Raw genomic sequence first — 20,654 nt, forward strand, 5'->3', positions numbered from 1 at the left:
CGCAGGCCTCTCACTGTTGTGGCCTCTCCCGTTACGGAGCACAGGCTCCGGACGCGCAGGCTCAGCGGCCATGGCTCACGGGCCCAGCTGCTCCGCGGCATGTGGGATCTTCCCAGACCGGGGCACGAACCCGTGTCCCCTGCATCGGCAGGCGGACTCTCAACCACTGCACCACCAGGGAAGCCCCTATGCAAATAATTTTTGATAGCCCTAATAATCCTTTCAAAGTTCATTTCTATGTAGTATTTGTCAATAGCTATTTGTTCAAAACAATTTTTAATATTTAATCTATTAAGTGCATTTCTATCACACTATTTTAAAATAAAATTTAGCAAATTATTTAAGTAATTACAGTTATTCATTGTGAGAACTAATAACTAGTCAGGTCTGGTTAAATTATAAAGTTTATACTTTATTAATATAACTTTTCCTTAAGACTAATTTTAGTTCAGTAAGTTGATTCTTCACTGAAGTGAAAAGCTTTAGCGTTTCCAACTTTTTTCTTCTCTGACATCACTATCATTGAATATGAATTGAGATAAATCTTGCCGTAACTTGGCTGACAAAGAGGATGTGTTCTACCACCTTAGAAATTTTATAGCCAGAGATAGAAATTATGCAATGCAAACAATGCTTTCGTCAGCTAAAAAGATTATCCTATTTTCTTTCCCTCTCGAAAATCACTGTATACTTAATAAAGGTGATACAGGAAGACATAAAATGTGTATCAAGTCTTGGGGCTGAGAAAGAGATCCAGGTAAAGTTAGAAGAGTAGATGGAGAAACCGAGCCTAAATACCTCACTCTGTTGGTCCCAAATGATCCCTCACCTCCACTCTTTTCAACAGACCTTCAGTAGGCTCAGCCAGCATCCCTAGATGGGAACCTCCCCTCATCCCAACTCACAGGGCACCTAAATGTACCAGTCAAGTTCACCCTTTAGATCAGCGGTTCTCAACTAGGGGCAATAATGCTTTATCATGAGGTACCCTACACTGTAGGATGTTTAGCAGCATCCCTAGCCTCTACCCACTAGATACCAGTAGTATCACCCATCTCACCATGCATCCCCCACCGCACTGTGACAACTAAACATGTCTCCAGACACTGCCAAATATTTCTGGAGGGGCAAAAGTCACATACTGATTGAGAACCACCAGATTAGAAGTGGGAAAATAGGGGGTTGAAAAGTGCCTTATCTCAAAAATATATATCTCCCCCCTTAAAAATGCTGAACTTCCTGTAATAAGACCTTGTATCTTTCTTCCCACAATCGCAGAATACAAGGCTTAAACTTGTACCTATTCTTGTATAGGTATCAGTCTGAGGTTAACTTTGTGGGAATACTTTCAGCTAAAATGCAGCTAGTCAGTCAATAATGACAAAAGGTTGGACTTCCCTGGCAGTCCAGTAGTTAAGACTCTGCATTTTCCACCGCAGGGGGCACAGGTTCCATCCCTGGTCAGGGAACTAAGATCCCACATGCCATGCGGTACAGCCACAGAAATACATACATACATACATAATGTACATACATACATACAAAAGGTTGGTTTTCAGAACCTTCCCAGGTCTGCTCAGATCACCTCAAGTGGACCACTTTTCAGAAGGAGGACTAAGAACAAACTTCTAAACCTTGATGACTTTACCTGGAATTGTTCATCTGCCTGTCTAACACATACGTGCTGCCTTGTCAGGATTGGTGCTAGATGTAGTATGAAATATACAGTGACTTCAACATTCTGTAGGTGGAAAGAAGGGTCTAGAAGAGGGTCAGATATTGGATATTTAAGAGGGAGAGTGGATAATTGAAATTTAACTACAGGATGGGAGACTAGGTGTCGTTTACCTCTGTGTCCCCAACACCTGGTACGCAATAGGTACTTAATAAGAATTTGCTAAGTGAATAAATGAATGATGGAGAAGGCCCTCAAGCAGCTGGGGGGACTTGAGATACAGAGCTTTGGTAGGAGGAAATTGACTGAGAAGAGTCAGGAGAGAATGGCCTAAGAGGAAGATAATGGAAGCTTGGAAGTGGAGAGGACTAAAGCCCAAGTGAGAAGATACCTGATCAACTCTGCACCAGAAGTAAGGCAATTTAGGGAGAAAGCATGAGCTTGGAGTCAGATTTCCTGAGTTCAGATACTGGCACAACCACTTGTTTTCTTTAAGATCTTGGGCATCTGTAAACCAGGGATAATGACAGTTCCTCCGTCAAAAGGCTGTCATGAGGATTCAATGAGGTAATACTTATAAACCTCTTAGACCAATGACCAGCCAAGGGTCAAGCTAGATCGACTCTTGAGAGTGGCAGGGTTTCAGAGAAGGATGAGGGACTTAAGAGCCATAAAAATCTGAATGATCACTGTGGTGAAAGGAAAAGGAAGCCAACCAGGAATGAGTAAAAAGTTGACCAAACATCTGTGAGCACTCCACTGACACAACTGTTGTCTTGGTGATGTGACTGACTCATTTATTTGATTTTCCTTAATCTTCCTCAGTGACTTTAAAGCAAAACGCAAGAACACTGATGATTGAGTTGACCTGAATTTGGGGATTGTTAAGAAAGCTGCATTAGAAGGTCAAAGAGATATGGGACGTTGAGACTAAGGGGAGGATATATTCAAAATGGTAAGCCCAGGCATTAAACTCAAAGGTTAAGAAGGGAAGCCCAAAACAGCTAATAAACTGAAGGAACTGGGAGGTGGGTGCGGGTTGGTGACTGAAAGTCTCAAGGTCAAACAACGGCTCTGGTGGGAGAGGTGGAAGGGCAGGATGTGGTGGACAAAGCAGTTTCCAGTGTTCAGAGATGGAGCAGCTCCCGATGACACAAGGTCCAGTTAAACTTCACATGGAGGTGGGGGAATCCAGAAAGGAATGGAAGCAAGGCCACTTCGTTTCCTCTTGATCAACTCAAACCACTGTGTTCCCAAGGGTATCTCATCAAAATGTTTTGTTGGCAAGGAATTCAATAATTGATTAACTGCTCTAGTAAAATCCCTCTAACGTTCTTCTTGCTATCTCAAAAGGCTGTAGGTGAGTAGTTAAAGGCAGGGGGAAGGCTCACACAGAAATAAAGTACACATCCAGGAATATCAGTAGAGACAGAACATTGATAATTATACCATATGTTTATACTTTAAATATAAACATTAGGTAAACTGGCTGATGTATGATGTCCCATTCAAATCAACCAAAAGTCTTCTTAAGGGATTGATTCTTTCTCATCATTACCTGGGATATCTGTCCAAGAACCATCTCAGCAAATGTTAATCCTCTCCCATTCTCATCTCAGTGCCTTCTCTCTTTTCTCCACCTCACTCTCAAGCAGCCGTGTGTGTTTGTGTGTGTGCGCGTGCATGCACACACACATACACACACACACACACATAAATACATACCCTCCCTACGCATAGTTTACGGGATTCAGTCATTTAACAAATATGTACCAGACACTGTTCTAGATGCTGGGGCCACAGCAGTCAGAGAGGTTAGATCTGTGCTTACATGAAGCTTATATTCTAAACGGAGAGATAGTTGACAAACAAGTGAACATATTCATAAATTATTTCAGATGATGAAAATGCTACCCCAAAAATAAGTGATGTGATAATAAAATATTTTATATGCATTTGTATATTAAGTCTGTACATATATAAAATTATCATGTAGTAGGTATATATCCCCATTATTTAAGAAATTGGGGTAAAAGTGACAAAAATTATGATCCAATATAGAACTATAGGCAGAAGAGAAAGTCATTAATTTGCTGATTCTGTTTTTCTGCTCAAGAAATCACATAGAATATTTGGCTTAATGACATATGAATCACAAATACTTTATTAAAAGTTATTATTAAAAGTTTCTAACAGAAAGCAAGTTTAAGAAAGCCTTTTTCCCCCCCCAACCCCAAATGGTTTTACCTTCAAAGCAAGATCTAGTTAAGAGTGCTACCAACCAGCACTTTATTCTCCTGGCCTGTCAAAACTAAACTTCAGGGTCTGAGGTCCTTTGAGAACAATCTCAAATCCGTGATTCCAACTCCATAGTCTAATTACCAGTGTCCCTTCTTCAAAGAACTAGAGCATAAGAATTCTGTTTAGGCTAACAGAATGATATATTAGACTCCCCTTGAAAAAGAAAAATGGAACCACTGCTTTGCCTGCAGAAGAATTTCTTAAGGTTTTTTTGGCATTAGATTCCACAGGCAAGCCAAAAAAGAGTGAATGTAGGTTTTGTTTCTAAACTAGGATCAGGTGAAAGGGAAACATCAATCTAATGTGCGTGTTCACAAATACTTCTTCCCTTTTATCCTACCAGTTAATAATAACCAGCACGCCAGGACCTTGTGTTATAACCAAAATCCCAACCACTGCAGATGGGTAGGGCTGTCTCTTGGAGGCCCCACCAACAGAGTCCTTTAGCCTCAGTGAATCTCCTGTGAAATTCCAGAGCAAGCACATCTTATTTGCACTTTTATCCATCATTCTTTTTTAAGCAACTAAAATCAAGTTTAAGAGCATGTTTGTTATGCCTACAGTCTACTCAAGGTAACCAAATTAAAACAGACTGAACAGATTTTAAACCTTCTTCATAAATGGACTTTCCCTCAAGAAAGCCAGAATCAGCCAGGCTGTAAGTCTGTATTCGTTTGGGAAGATGGACGTTCATACCTCCCCCGTTCTAGTTCAGTATGTTTCATGTGTCTCAGGCACAAATCGATAAGATGGCATTTAAATATGGAAGAGAATTTCAGTGACATCTGTACTGTTATCATTTGTGTTTCAAAGTGACACCACCTAGAATACTATCCCAGATAAAGATCATCAGAGTGTGCCCGAGGCATAACTCAAGAGTAACCAGTCTGTCACCAGAGTCCTACTTCTTATCCTTTCTCATCTGTCTCCCCCAATGGGGAGTCGAGGGCGTTGCCTTCCATCTCTGGGGGGTAGGAATGTTTTCTTTCAGCTTTTCGGAGAGTAATCAAGGAATCGGAACTGAAAAACTGCTCTGGGACCTTAAAGGCCCATTATATAAACACACAGGCGGCATACATCAGCAGGTTTTATACTGTAGGCAGTCTACCCCTTGTCTTGTCCCTTCTACTAGACAGTTTTTGGTATGAGGGCCCTTCTACCTGTCCTCAGTCTTCTCTAGAATGTGAAGCCCATGCATAAGGCAGCAGTGCTCTTTTCACACTTAATTCCAAGATCTCAGTGCAGTTCTCTGTGCTGGGCTCTCCTACCTTGTGTAGCTAATACCTCCGCTGTACCACTTAGAATGGCCTCTCCTCAGGAGTAAAGGGCCTGGCCTGCCCGTCCCCGGTCTTCTGGAAACTTTTGTCTGGAATATTCAAGAATTCAAGCCCTCAAGGAATTGGAATGTGGTGTCTGTGGTGAAACTAAAACCATAACAGAATAGAAAGAAGTTCTTCAAATATACCTCCTGTAAACTTTTACATACTGTATTAAAACCAGACTTTGTCCCAGGATAATCAAGTTAACCTATTTAAAAATAGTGTCTCAAAATTTGATGTCCAAGAGAACAGAATTTAATGAATGCAGATGTTTTTCAAGTTTGTATCTCTAAATTGGGTAAAGGTAAATCTTCCTGAATTAGAGGTACATAATATTAATCCCAATGCTGCGCTGTCTCTACAAGATACAACTGACCCTTGAACAACCGAGGGGTGTGGGGTGGGATTTAGGAGAACCAGCCCTCTGTGCAAAGATCCAAGTATATAGTTGGCCCTCCACGTATACACATATACCCTCAGTTCCTCCATGTGTGTGGTTTCTCTGTATCTGCAGTTCCATATCTGCAGATTCAACCAATAGCGGATCCTGTAGTACTGTAGTATTAACTATTGAAAAAAAATCCACATTTAAGTGGATCTGTGCAGTTCGAACTTGTGCTGTTCAGGGGTCAAATGTAATTTTTTCTAGTCCTGGTTAGGGATTCCTGGTACATAATAATGAGACAGCTGGATTAAATGACTGTTAATCAATTCTCCTGCCTTTCCTTGAGAATTAAAATATCTTTTGGTGTTTTTATTTTACAGAACACAATTTATATACTAGCTGAGAATAATAAAAAGGGCACTTTGAGTTTTAGTCAGTGAAAACCAGGACTACATCACTGCACTATTTGTTTCCACAAGTGATTCTTTTTTTCTTTCAAAGTGATATACATTAGCTAAAGGGACATTTAAGACCTTAGAGTAGGACTTACTTAAATTTATTTTGCTTTAAAATGCATTTTGTTTTGCTTTTTCAATGAACTTCAGTAATTACCAAAAAGAAAAAGGAACCTAATTTCTTTATTATGACCTTCAGCCAGAATGATGAACAGTATTTAATTTAGGTAAAGTATTCTTTAAAAGCTAATATGTCAAATTACTGGCTTCTCCCTTTGACTAGAATTTATATTTCAGCATTAAAACATACGGTAAGTCCTAAATTCCCTTGAATTATGTATAAAAGATGAAAAATAACTAAGCTTTTTTCTTCTAACATACTGAACTCATCTTAATTCTTAACGTACTATTCTGGTGTTTGGAAAATATCAATACTTAAAAGGAATGTAAATTATAGCAGTTCACATCTCTTAGTTTTCTATATAACTGTGTTTCTTCCATAAAAGTGTGTAACTATCACCCACCAAAGCTTAAGCCTCTTCAATTCCAAAATGAGGCTATGGCCACTGTCCTTTAAAACCATGTCTCCGTGCACCTGCTCATTCTGTGCCCTCTTCCTAAGATACCCTAACCCATGGTTCCCACATGTGTCTCCACTTAGGATAATCTGGGAATTTTGAAAACACTCCCAAGCCCAGGTCACATCCCAGGCCAATTAAATCACATGCCTGGTACACAGGCATCAGGAGTTCTTTTTAAAGTCCCCAGGTGGTTGCAATATGCTGCCAAGTTTGAGAACCGCCCCCTCAGCCAACTTGTTCCCAAACTGTCCTTCATCCTTCCCATCTCAGTTGACAGGGTATGTCTGAAGCCCTCCCTGAAGGTTCTAGGCCTTCCCATTACTCCTCCTGCATATCTCTACCACAGCAAGTAGTAAAAAGTATATTGTATCTGTTTACCTGCTCACCTGTTCCCTCAAACTACTCCAAGAGTCTATGTTTAGGTCTGAATCCCAGAGTCTCACCCTGTGCTTAGTGTAAGGGTGTACTCAATAAATAAATTCATGGAACGAATAACTTCTTCCTAATAAAAGTAAAGCAAAAACATACAGTTATGTTAATATTTATATGCTATGGAGAAAGTATTAGTTTAAGATGTGTTTTAGGGTAATGTTTCACTTGATGGGCAATGTCTCATATTTAGGAAAACATCTCATCATACCAATGAAAATAAATCTATATCTCAACATCAAAAAGAATCATAAAATATAACTTTGATTACCTACAAAACTTCATTCTTTATTGTAATAAGCACAGAAAAATGTTTCCTGTGATAAGAAACATCTAAAACAACCCATCCTTTCTTAGTTCCATTTCCATCTTGAGTGGATTATGCGTTGTTTTCCAAAGCAATCCTTTCCGAATTTTATGATGTTTCAGGGGTTTATAAAACTGATTTTTAAGAGTTTTAAAGTACTTAGTTGGGACTTCCCTGGAGGTCCAGTGGTTAAGACTCCGTGCTTCCAACGCAGCGGGCAGGGGTTCAATCCCTAGTCCAGGCACTAAGATCCCACATGCCACGTGGCGCGGTCAAAATAAATAAATAAATAAATAAAGTACTTAGTTTACAAAGTGTATCATGTTAAGAGTCTATGTTTTTCATGGTATTCATGCTGTTAACATGATCATTATGATTAAAAAGATTCATACAGTAAGTTTTGCTATAATCAAATTCTAGACAATAAACCCAAGCTTAAACGCATGTTTTAAAAAAGGGGTTTATATTTTTTATTTTTTTGCCTTATATATCCTGAGAGGTTTATTGATTTCTTTCTGTTTTCAATGTAATTGTAGCTTCTTTTTATTAGTAGGAGTGATAATATGATTTTTTTATTGTGGTAAAAGATATATAACATAAAAGTTATCATTTTTCCAGGTTTGTTGAGATATAATTGACATATAACATTTTATTTGTTTCAGGTATACAGCATGAAGGTTTGATATACTTATAGATGGTGAAATGATTACCACAATATAAGTTAACATCTATCACCTCATATAGTTACAAATTCTGTGTGTGCATGCGTGTTAACTTTCAAGATCTACCCTCTAAGCAACTTTCAAATATACAATACGTTGTTTTAAACTTTAGTCACCATGCTGTATGTTACATCCCCAGTACTTATTTACCTTATAGCTGAAAGTCTGTACCTTTTGAACACCTTCATCCATTTTGACCACTCCCACTTACCCCTTCCTCTGGCAACTGACCAATCTGTCCTCTATATCTATGAGTTTGGGATTTTTTTAGAGTCCACATATAAGTGATATCATATTTAAAATATTTTGCTCCTTGGGTTACCTATTCATTTCATATTGCAGCAATGTTTTACAATCTTAACAATATGTTATTCTTTATCTGCTAGATTTTTATGCATGAAGCCTGAAAAAAAATCTGATTTAGGAACTGTTTTCCAAGACAGTATTAAATTCCTCACTTGTCTCACATCAAATTAATTTAAGACCTTAACAACTACTGTTCAATATGCACTTATTCTGAATGCATATTAAAGACAAAAATGAGAGAAAAAGTATAATCCTCCACTTTTTAAATGCCAACATTGTAATCAACTACTAAACAAAAATTTAAATTTAGTCTGTTAATTAAATACACATAATTTAAAAGGCAGTCATTGGAACATGGTTCTTGTCCTCCTTCCCGTAATGGGAGTCATGACTTTAAATCATGAGTGCAATAGGCTTAGAAACTGTTCTGCTTTATCTGAAATGAGCTCCGAATGTATTTTCAATTGTGGAAAGACAAAAAGATTACCGTTCCTAATATTCAGTTCTAATGTCATGGTTCCCAAGATGTAAAAGCTGTGAATAAGATAACTATTCCAAGGAACCTTCAGCTGTGAACACAAAACGGAATTTCTTTTGCCATGCAAACAAGGCACACAGGCATACTTTCAACCAATAACAGCTAGCTTTATACATTTATGTTTGGATCAAAAGAGCAGGGCAATTTTAAAGCTGGCTTCTGTTAGCATCAGTCTGATCTGGGGTGGTGTCCTTTCTTAGGTCCTCTGCTTCCTTGTCTCCTTGTCACATCCAGACCCACCCCATTGCTCCTTTAGTGAGGGGCCCTGTGGGGCGTTACTGCCGCCCCTGGCCAGGGCTCACCGGATCAGCAGGCAACAGAACACCTAGGAGGGTATAAGCCCGGGGGGCTAGGGGTGGGAGGGTTGGAGCTCTGTGGGTCGCGGGCCTGGGGGCCAGGTGGAGGCTGGTTCTTTCTTCGTCTCCAGTCCCCAGAAGCTGGTCCAGTTGGCGCAGGCTGACTGGAGAAGCGTAACTCACCCTTCCCTAGAACCAACAACTAAAAGTGGCAAAGAAATCTCCATCTCCTGTCCTGAGTCTTAGTGCCATAAAAAATATCTTCCACTGGCCCTTCGCATCACGCGCTGACCCTCGGCTACCATCGAGAGCGGGCAAATATAATTTCTGAGAGGTCACTGGCACTAAAACCACAGCGGATAGAGAGGCCTTGTCTACCTGAAGACGTGGAGAGGCAGAGTTAGCGGGGGAGGCTTGGCTTCCTCGGCGGCGCCCCCTCCATCCAGCATAAAACCCGCGAAAGAGCGGCGTCCTGAGTAGTGGGTGGGCAGGTGGGTTCGAGACAGGAGGACGGGAGGGAGCAAGGAATCACAAAGCCTCCTCCGCTGGGGCCGCCTCCTCTCTCAGTGGCCTCCCCACAGTCGCTCCGAATTAATAAGACGAAGATCAGACCAAATTGCCGCCCCCGGCCAGCCCAATTGGGCTCCGGAGGGAGCGATCCCGGGAGCGGGGGTCCGCGCGTCGGAAGGGGCCATTAGGCCAGAAGGGGGGTAGATGACAGTGTCCCCTCGCGCCTCCGTCTCCGTCACGCGGGGAAAGGCCTAGATCGCCGCGGTCCTAACACGGAATCCGTCTGCGGCTCGCCTCCCTCCCTAACCCCGGAAGCGTGGCGCCCTCGGCTTTCTCCCGCCCCTGACTCGCGGCACCCCTCCGCAGGACGCTTGGTTGGGCCCGGGGCGGGGCCTGCAGGCGCTCCACGTGCTGCTGCAAGCTCCGCTCCCGCGGCTCTGCCACCGCCCCCACCACCTCTGGGTCGACGGGGGTGGAGTTTCAGGGGGGCGGGGCGGGAGGCGTGGGCGAGGGGCGGGGCGGACGCGGAGCGCTCGTCCGGCTGCCCAGGCCAAGGGGCTGAGAGCAGTGGGGCAGGCGTGGCGGCCGCAGGAAGGCACTGAGAGCTGACGGGAGTCCGACGCCTGGTGCTGCGAGCCTTCTCTGAGGTAAGACCAGGAACCCGGCTCCCCAGGACGGCCCCCGAGCCCGGCCACCGCGCCCCGGCCGCTCACTGTGCCCCTTGCCGGCCGGGTGGCGGTGGCTGGACGGGACTTCAGGAGGGCTTCTGGAAGTCGCGAGCCCCAGCCCAGGCGGTGTCCCCTTCTCTGCGTCTTTCTTCGCCTTCTCGTCGCTGCCTCGGCTCTGGGCGTCGGGCACCGGGCTGGAAGGTCGCTTTTCCGCGAGTCGGAGCTCGCCCACGCCGGGAAGGGAGGACGGGGCCCCGGGGCAGCTGAGCCGGGCGGCGGGGGAGGAGCGGAGCTCCGGGGCCGCGTCTGCGGCGAGGGCGGGAGGCCGGCCGGGGCTGCGGGCTGCGCCCCCGGGCACGGTGCGCGCGCTCGGCTTCCCGGTGGTCGCCGGCGCCCTGGGCTGGGGGCGCCTGCCCTTCACGCCCTGTCTCTGTGACCCGGCGGCGGCGCCAGCCCCCGAGCCCCGAATTCCTGGGTGCCGCCTGTTGTGCGCGCGCCGGCCCGGGCAGCCCGACTGCGGGAGGGGACCTGAGGCGCGAGGTCTGCCTCATCGTCCCTTAGCCGGGGGAGCCGGAGACTGAGCTCGGGCTCGGCGACGCCGGAAGGGGGCCTTGGTGGGATGCGAGTAGGGGGCGCGGCCTGCAGAATTTGGGTTCCTGGAGGAGCTGTCGGAGCGCAGGCCCGGCCCGGGGCAGAGGAGACCCCCAGCTGCTGATCGGGGAGGGCCAGGACCTGTCAGGGATGGACAGCTGGGAGCCACCGGGTGAGGTCTACAGGGATTATAGCAGCACCTCCAGTCCCGGGACAGCATAACCTAATGGTGAGGGCGTTTTCTTGAAGGCAGGAAAAAATGGAAAGCTGTCAAAATAAAGCCCATTTTAAAGTTGAAATGAAAGTTGGAGGATTTTCAGGCCGTGCAGTTGTGTAGCTAGTGTCCAAAGAAATATTAGCTCCTTGACACCCTTTTCGTTTGGATTTCTTAGCAAAAATATGTTTTGCCAGTATTTCCCTTAGGAGTTGTGCATTGCCCGCAGTGGGGAAGGAAAACTTAAGCAAGCGTTCTCGGGTTGCTTTTAACTTGCCTGTGCTCTCCAGCCTTTTTGAGTGTGCAGAAAAAGTATCTCGCTGGATTTCTCATGTAGGATTCCGGCTCTTCTTCTCTGGGGCCCGTCGATGTTTGTTTATTGGTTTTATAAGCATCTATTTAAATTTAGTCCTTGAACGAAATACTCCCCGTTGCCACAGGGTGTAGTTTAGGGATTAGAGAATACTGTTGGATAAAACTGCTAGTGGCTTCATTTTGCAAGAATGTAAGTCATTTCCTTTCTGTGATTTCAGGGAGTTGATATTTCACAGCATCACAACTTTGTGGGGAAAATTTTCCGTAATACATCTGTCATTAAAAAGGCTTTTGACTTTTGGATTTCTCTTAGAGCAGAGCATAAATTTAGGCTCAGCAGTGTTAAAGTATCAGAAGTTTTTCAGAATCTACAGCATTCTGAAACTATTGTAGAAGGTAATTTTGACAAGCACCAAGACCTGCAAACTGCCTGCAGGATAGAGAGTGGGGGAGGGGAGAAGACCAGAAGAGAGAGGCAGGAAAACAGATGCCTGGGCTGTTGTCCTTTGTCGTATAAAACTTCTAGCACTTAATCATTTTTCCTTGGGTGTGGTTTTGAGAAATAAAAGTATTATGTTAAAAATGAAAATACTCCACAGTATGAGACAGCTGACATTTGAATGCTCTTTCAGTATGTTTGTAAACATATTGGATTTACATTTCATATTAAAATGGACTTCTGGGATTATTAGATGAGAAGGGTCCCCCAGGGGATATCTAGTATCAAGTTATCTGCAGGATATCTTTTCCAGAAAGCAGACTGCCTGTAATATGAACTAATCCCCCCCCATCCCCCTTTGAATTGCTTGTAAGAGTGCCTGAGATCTGACACTGATGGACCACAGTAATCAGCAGTTCTTGCAGGGCCCCAAACATTTTTAAGGGACAGGAAATCTTTCTCTGTTTCTACCCCCTCCTTTTTGGTGGGGCAACAGGGGTAAGCTACCAGCTTCAAACACATAATTTGAACTTGCAGATTTAAGATGCTCCTGGCTCTACAGGAAAACTGAATGGGCCAGGATGAAGACGGCTGCTTTTGAAAGGGAAATGTCAATGTGCTAGGTAATAATTTTTAGCTACAAGTTCTTTAGAAACTCATTCAGCTGGTCTAGTTGAATTGAGCGGGGGGGGGAGGGGACGGGTTGTAGAGCTTTTCTGATTTCTGAACTTTGTTTCCACTTTTAACTACACTTAACAAAGCTTTTGGCTTTCAGAACTTATGACATAATAGACCATGTAGCCTTTTGCTGCAGATGCTTGAAATGAAAGTTTCGAACAGAATTGTTTTTGACTGAGCTGTCAAGTTCAGAGTTTAGTGTAAATGAGTCCTGTCTCACAACTAACTTTTTTGATAAAGGAATTCTTTGTAGTTTTCAACTTGAATGTTGCAGATTTTGATTTCTGAGTCTGTGGGGTTTTTTTTTTAAAAAAACTAAAACCTGCAAACAATTATTTTAATACATGAAAGCCGGTACCAAGAAAAGATTAATTCAGTCCAGATGTAAAAATGTATGTGAATTTTAGATTTGGATGATCTCAACCAGTTTTCCCTTTTGTTGATGAGGCTGCCTGGATCCCAGATGGCATTCACAAATTATCCCTTAGGTGGTTTTCTGAGTTCAGAACTAAATTTCACCAGCCTTCTCTGAAGTCATTTTAATATTTTTTCAAGTTTTCTGAAGGATAGAAAGCTTTCTGCATTTATAGAGAGATGGATTTTTCATACTACTCATTAATACTAACCTTTTAAATGCCCTGGTTTGGTAGATGAAGCCTATGGGGAAACTGGAGGTATTCAGTATTGTGTATTCTTCTTCTTCTTTTTTTTTAATTAAGAGGTACAAAACTCCAGTTATAAGAATTGTGTATCCTTATGGGCAAAGCATAGAAGATTTGGTTTTTGTTTATGCAATTCCAACTTTCTTCTTTTAAAGAAAAAAGTTTTAAATGTGTTTACAGTCTTCAGTAGAATCCTGTTGTAACAGTTTGTGGTCTCTGATATAGCAATTGTATGATGAGCCTCTGCCATTCTTTCTCAACAAGAAACAGCAAACACAACTAATAAGAAGACTCCAGTATTTTTTTAGCTTGTACTCCCAACACGAGAGTTATAAAGGATGTGTGTTATATATTTAAAATTATAATTTTTTAGGAAGTCTTTGTATGATTATATAATTATACATTTTGGGTGTTTGAGTACATTGTGATTGTATATAAAACAATCCAGTGTAGGAGGGGGGGAAGGAAAGATTTAGTGAAGGAATTTATGAGTGGTGAAATTTTAGTTAAAATGTATCTTTCCTGAAACCCAAACAGGAAAAATGGTATTGTTGGTCTCTGTAGTTAAACTTTGATATAGGGAGTAGTTGCAAGGGCTATTTGAATTGCACATTCTTCTGAGGAAGAGGCTTTGGGGGCCTATAAAAATAAGTAGAAACAAGTTAAAGGGATAATTTGAGAGGAAGGAAGAAGTAGAATACTGGGCATTGAACTGCAAGGAGAATCTAAACTTAGAAGGATGAGTATTGAGAACAAGGCTGAAGTAGGGAAAGCTTTCTATTTAAAAGTAAATTAAAGAAGAAGATCTTTTTAGCTGAGAAAAAAAAAGGATTAGAATTAAGGTGCCCTATAAGGTCTGTATACAACATGAAATAGTGCTACGGAGTGATATTTATGCTGGAAACTTTGCCTGCATTTGTGTTGAATCACTAGTTTGGTGTTAAATATTGCATTCAGGGGCTGGATGCTTATTACCGTCCTCTGCTCCCCCTTGCCGCCTTATACCCCCACCCCACTTCCCATTTCATAGGCTGGAAACATTTTTTGTCTAAGTTCTAATGATACGAGAAATATTAAATTAGTCCTCCAGCATTTGGGAGAACTGCTGATGCCCACCCGCCATGCTGTGGGACCAGAGGGACTCTACAGCAGTATTGGCTGAAGTTATCATAAAGTTTTGAGTGAAAACATGCAATCTGTGTTTCCAGTTACCTTATATGATTTAGTGGTGTAATTACTTCTGATGCAACTTTGTGTATATCACTTTTCATATGTATCAAATGGAGCAGTCATGCAGTATACCGTATTGATCAAAGAGGGATCCTAGAACATTGGGGAGGGGAAAGAAATCACTGATCTGACAGCTGGTATAACGTAAGGAGGAAAGTGTGGTGCCGAAACATTCACAGATGAACCAGACACAGAGCAAAGGAGAAGGCAGTGTTTCCTGGAGCTTCCTTGGAGTTGTCTGTAGCACAGCGTTTTCTGGAATGCCTTTCCCCACCTATGTGGCCTTACCTAGCAGAGTTTAATCTATACAGCAAGAATCTAGGTAGAGATTTGGTCATTAACCAAGTCATTTCATTAATGTGGTAATTGGGATAATTCTGATCAAAAGTATCTATTTTGAGCCTCCATATTCCAATTAGATTATCCTGGGATATTTTCAGATGTTTTCTAACAACTGCCTTTGTACATATATGTTATAGAACTTTGAGCAGAAATGTTTTACTGGTATATGAAGATAGAGGGAAAAGCAATATGTTATACTACCTTATAGCCACAGTTTCATGTGAGGGAGGAAATCATTATAAAAATCAAGGAGATTCTGGATGAAGATTTTAGGAAATTAACGTCATTTCTCACTTAGCTTCTCAGGTGGTTCTTTGTCTGATTCACATTAAACGAAATGTAATTAATTTTCTCCCTACAGGTAGCAGTACTTATGCTGTCCAGTTTTAGTAGATGGCTTTTGTTTGGAGGGAGTGGGTGTCCCTGTGGCTTTATTTCTTTGAACTTGTTCCTGAATAATTACATACAACCAGAAAAATGCAGAGATCAGAAGTATACAGCACAAAGTGATCATATCTAGGCACTCAGCATCCAAATCAAGAAACAGAACCTTACCAGGCACACACCCCCCCCCCCCCACCCCGCCCCAGCTCCAAGTTTCTTGCAGTTGTAATCCCTGCCCCAAGGATGACCACTATTCTGACTTTTATTGCCGTAGGATAGTTTTAACCTGTTTGGGGGTTGCATTTATTTATTTATTTTACTTATTTATTTTTGGCTGTGTTGGGTCTTAGTTACTGCACACGGGCTTTCTCTAGTTGCGGTGAGCGGGGGCTATTCTTCATTGTGGTTCGTGGGCTTCTCATTGCAGTGGCTTCTCTTGTTGCAGAACACAGGCTCTAGGTGTGCGGGCTCAGTAGTTGTGGCACGTGGGCTTCAGTAGTTTTGGCTCGCGGGCTCTAGAGCGCAGGGTCAGTAGTTGTGGCACACGGGCTTAGTTGCTCCGCGGCATGTGGGATTTTCCCGGACCAGGGCTCAAACCCGTGTCCCCTGAATTGGCAGGTGGATTCTTAACCACTACACCACCAGGGAAGCCCAGCCCCTTCATTTTTTAAAGGTGAGGCGACTAAAGATCCAAAAGACTGAGTGACTCAGAGTCTCACAGGTAATGACAGTGCCGAGAGTAGAAGCTGCTTCTGACTTCCAGTCTGGTCTAGACTAGTGCCATCTGAGGGCTGAAACCCAGCTCACTACTCTGTTGTCCAAGCAGTGAGTCCACTGGCCTGGAGCATGGGGTGCCCTTTCCTGATCCACACAAAGATATCCTATGGCTCGGTTCAGATAGAAGACCTGCCCAGAGAAAATGGAGCTGTGGCCCAGTGAGGCAGATTTATACTTCCTCAAGGCTGCTCTGCCTCTGCCCCAAGTACAGAGCCCTTGGAATTTCTGTTTAACCCCTTTCTCCTTCTCTCCTCTCTCCAGTGAGACTTTGGGTTATAAGCGCCAAGTAGGTGATATCTTGAGGTCCCTCCTGGCTCATTGTTTTATTCATCCATAAACAATCTAGGATTGACCCCAATTTCAAAGGACTGCTCTCTAAATATTTTCAGAATAGTTTATTCTTAAGAATAAGAATATATATAAATATATATTTTTTGCCTCTTCCTGACATTATGTCACCCCCTTTCTATACACTTTTCTCCTGATTCTGCCCCCCCCACCCCCTTTAAGTTATCTTTTCTTAAATATCCCTGGAAACATCCAGTTTCTGGTCTCTGTCTACCAAAAACAACAGTGAAATTCTGATGCTGAAATCTGTGGCACTTATTGTAATAAGTGCTCCGCTCCCAGGAAGCACTTATTGTAATAAAACATAGGATTATGAGAAATCTGATAGGTAAAACAAAGTGCTTGTGAAGGAAGTCTGTTGGTATAGATATTTTCTTTCATGTTTCCCTAAAGAGAAAAAGGACATTTTCGTGGTTCAAGAAAAGACTCAGAATTTCAACTTAGGCTCATTAGGAAGGTGAAAAAAAGGTAAAACAAATAAAAGAGAGCAAAACCTGAAGCTTCATAAATGGGTAGTAAATAACATATCCTGCTCAAATGAGATACAGCTTATAACAGCAAAATTTTAGCATGTATAATCTTAGCAAATAAGAGATAAGTAAGAGATACCTGGGGGAAGAGTGCTCACCATAGGGCCTGACAAATTGCTCACTGAAATTACTACAGAAAAGAGTAATAAGTTTTGAAGACAAAATGGAAGAAAGGCAGTAAAATATAAACGTTAAGAACAAGATTTTTGAGATTAGTTCTCTGGGGTCCAAATCTACGCTCCACTGTTTTCTAGTGTGTAACCTGGGGGAAGTTACTTAACTCTCTGAACCTCCTTTTCCTCATCTGTAAAATGAAGATAATAATAGCAACTATCTCATAGGGTTGTTTTGATTAAGTGAAATAGCACACGTAAAGCAAGTGCCATGGTGTGACACATAGTAAACAGTCAAGAAAAGTTGGCTTTTATTACTTAAGACAAAAAGAAATGATGTATACAAAGATTTCTAGCCCTTGGAAATCCCTAAGCTTTTGTTTACAAGTAGTTGTTCACAAGATTTTATTTTGTGTTTTGATCGCATTAAGTAGGCAACAAATTATAGTATTTCTAAGTTACAGATATTGGGCAATCTATACTGCTGCACTAAGAATAGCTGGCATGTCCCACTGATCACTAATTGAGTTATTTTTCCTAATTCTCCTATTTCCAGCAGTCTCATTCCCGCAGCTTCTGCCTGCTTGCTAATTATTTCTTTCCAGCTGCCAAAAAGTAAATTTACAGATTAAAAAAATTCTCTTTGTGATGAATAATGTTGTACAAAGTACTTTTAAACTTAGAGTACCAGTGGCCCATGTCTTTTTCTCTTGTACTCTGCAGATTTCATGTGAGTCCTTTTTAAGAAAGCCACTATTATTGGGATAAAGCAATTGTTTATTCCTCCCAACCCCACTCCCCACCATTGGCACAGTTTATAAAATGTGGGCCAGACCCCTTTACGATTTTCTGTTAGGCCCAAAACTTAAGATTTTTAAACCATTCATTCAAAGAAAATTAATAGTCTGAAAGTTTCAAAGGAGTTTTTAAGAAAAACAAACTTAAGCACATTAGAAAGACACATTTACATCTAAATAGCATAATTACAAATCCAGTCAAAATAGGCACAGGATGTTCCAGAATAATCATGGGTGTCATTCTGCTCTGTTCATTAAAAGGGGGGCCTACCCCAGATAACCCTGTGCCCTGGTAGGTGTTGTATAATATCTTAAACTTAATAAACTTAATACTTTAAAAATGTTCACCAGGTCCCTCAAAAAACAGGTTTTGCTTCTGTATGAAGTATCCAGGACTGTGTTGAATACTTACTGCAAGTCCTGCCAAAGGGTTTCTTGTCTTGGTGGGGGAACAAAATATATGTGTTTAGAGAGGTATTAGATATTTCCCAGTAAGTGCTAAGTGGACTCCTGGAGAAGAACCAATGATGCCCAAAGGTAGGATGGCCCTAGCTTCCCTGGGGCTGCTGGATTTGGGTTGGGTCAGGAGGTCAGGCTGGGATCTTTGTATTCCTCAAGTACAAAGGACCTTTTCTAGGAGCAACAGACATGTTCAGGATTTGGTAAAAGTCTCAAATATTAAAAGAAAATTATGAAATTGAAACTATTAAATGTTTAATTAAATTCATTCATTCATTCAACATAATACATGCCTACTGTGTGCTAGACACTGTTCTAGGCCCCGTAGCTACGTCAGTGAACAAAATAAAGAAAATAATCCGGCCTTCATGGAGCTTATATCCTATTAGGAGACAAACACTAAACATAACAAAGCTATAGTATTTTAGAAAGTAGTGTGTTTGGAAAAAGAAAAAGCAGAGCAAGGTAAGGGACATTAGGAGCGCTGGAGGAGGGAAGCAGGGCCTTTGGCAATTTCAAATAATATGGTCAAGGTAGGACTCATTGAGAAGATGACATGAGGGAAGAAGTTGGCCATACAGAGACACCTGGGGGAAGAGTGTTCCAGCAGAGGGACCAGTGAAGGCCTTGGGCAGAAGTGTGCTTGGTCTGTCCCAGGACCAGTGAGAAGGCCACAAAGTAGCAGTAGATGAAGTTATAGAGGTTTGGGGAGCTTATCACGTAGTGTCTGCCTGGTGGACCATTTTAAGAACTTTGGCTTTTACTCTGAGTGAAATGGGGAGTCACTGGAGAGTTTTGAGCCTAAGAGTAAGGTGATTTGACTTGCATTTTAATAGAATCACTGGCGGCTGTGTTGAGATTGAAAAATGGAGTAGGGTGGTCCCGGGAAGCAGGGATACAAGTTAGTTGCTGTTGGCAATAATCCAGTTGAGAGATGCCAGTAGCAGTGGAGGAGGTGGTGAGAAATGACCGAGGTTTATTTTATAGGTCGAACCAATAAGATTTCCTGATTTGAGGAGTATGAGAAATAGCGATCAGAGGAAGGATAACACCAAGGCTTTTTGCATAATTATGGAGTTGCCATGAACTGAGATGGGGATCTGATGGAGGAGCTGGTTTGGGAAAGATAACCAAGAGCCATTTTGGACATGTTATATTCAACTTCCAAGTGGAGAAGTTGAGCAGCTTGTTGGATTTAGGAATCTGGAGTTTAAGGAAGACGTCCAGGCTACAGATAGAAATTTGGAAGTCGCCGGCAGGCTTTGGATGAAATCATATAGGGAATGTCTGTAGACAGGGAAAGCAGTCCATGGACCAAGCCTTGGGTCATATCCATATTTATAGTTTGTGGAAAAGAGAAGTCTCATAAGAATGTATCTTAAGCCAAAGGAATTATGCACATATTTCTGACATAGTGGACCTAATTGTTTCCATTCCCTAAGTAACAGTGTTATTATTAGTAGATATTAATTCTACTGACCCACACCATGGGAAGAAGGAACTATGAGTTACTTTTTCTGTGATGAGGGGCTTGGGCTGAGCCTGAGGCACTTCAGGCTCTAGAGAGTGAGTTGATAAGGAGGAACCAGTAGAGAAGACTGAGGAGCAGTCAGGGGACAGGAGGGAAATTAAAAGCATATACCTGAAATCCAGTAAGGAAAGCATCTCAGGGAGGAGAGAGTGATTCAGTGGTGTCGTGTCAAGTCAAGTAGCTTGAAGACTGAGAGTTGCTCATTAGATTTAACAACCTTGAGGTCACTGGTGACCTTGACAAGAGCTGTATTAGTGGCAAGGTGGGGACAAAAACCTGGCTGGAGTGGGCTCAAGAATGAAAAGCTTCCGAAAGATAATTCTTATTTTTAGTTCAGTTTCTTATACTATTCAATATTCTATGTGAGTACATTTTAATATGTCTGATAAAATGTGGGGTGGGACTTCAGAATGCTGGGGGCCATGAGGGTCTACAACAGGGATGGGGAGCCTTTGTGTTTCCCACTAGTAGAGTGTATGGTAGGATTGTTTTGTTTTGTTTCTAGTGACGACATGTTCTTTAATTCAACCCATTAATCATTTCATATGAAAAGGATAAAACAGAGCCCCAGTGAGACATGTGTTTTGAGTTGGCTTCTTTTTCAGCAACACTGATAGGTTTGAGCTGACCAGTCTATATACATCATGGTACTCCACCAGCCTGAAAACCTTCATTCATGGAGTGGATGGCTCAGGTTAGGGGTTCCCAGGGGCCAGAGCAAACTGAGTAATAGAAGCTTTGCTTGTTTAATA

The 20,654-nt window shown here is 42.2% G+C and overlaps 1 protein-coding gene across 8 annotated transcripts in view; it reads left to right on the forward strand.

The window, feature by feature from the left end:
- Nucleotides 1-20,654, forward strand: part of FRMD6 (FERM domain containing 6) — a 256,887-nt gene that overhangs the window by 167,596 nt on the left and 68,637 nt on the right. Inside the window, exon 1 of one of the 8 annotated variants that reach the window (XM_027111233.1) lies at nt 10,340-10,471. The exons of 6 other annotated variants lie outside the window; for them this stretch is intronic. The gene's annotated coding sequence lies outside the window, so the exon portion shown is untranslated. Of the gene's footprint in view, nt 1-10,339; nt 10,472-20,654 lie in introns of those variants that run through there. One more of the 8 variants, XM_027111228.1, reaches the window with a different exon arrangement.

This window comes from Aethalodelphis obliquidens, unplaced genomic scaffold, assembly GCF_003676395.1.
Source record: "Aethalodelphis obliquidens isolate GAN/ISIS:26980383/991018 unplaced genomic scaffold, ASM367639v1 scaffold10, whole genome shotgun sequence".
NCBI lineage: Eukaryota > Metazoa > Chordata > Mammalia > Artiodactyla > Delphinidae > Aethalodelphis > Aethalodelphis obliquidens.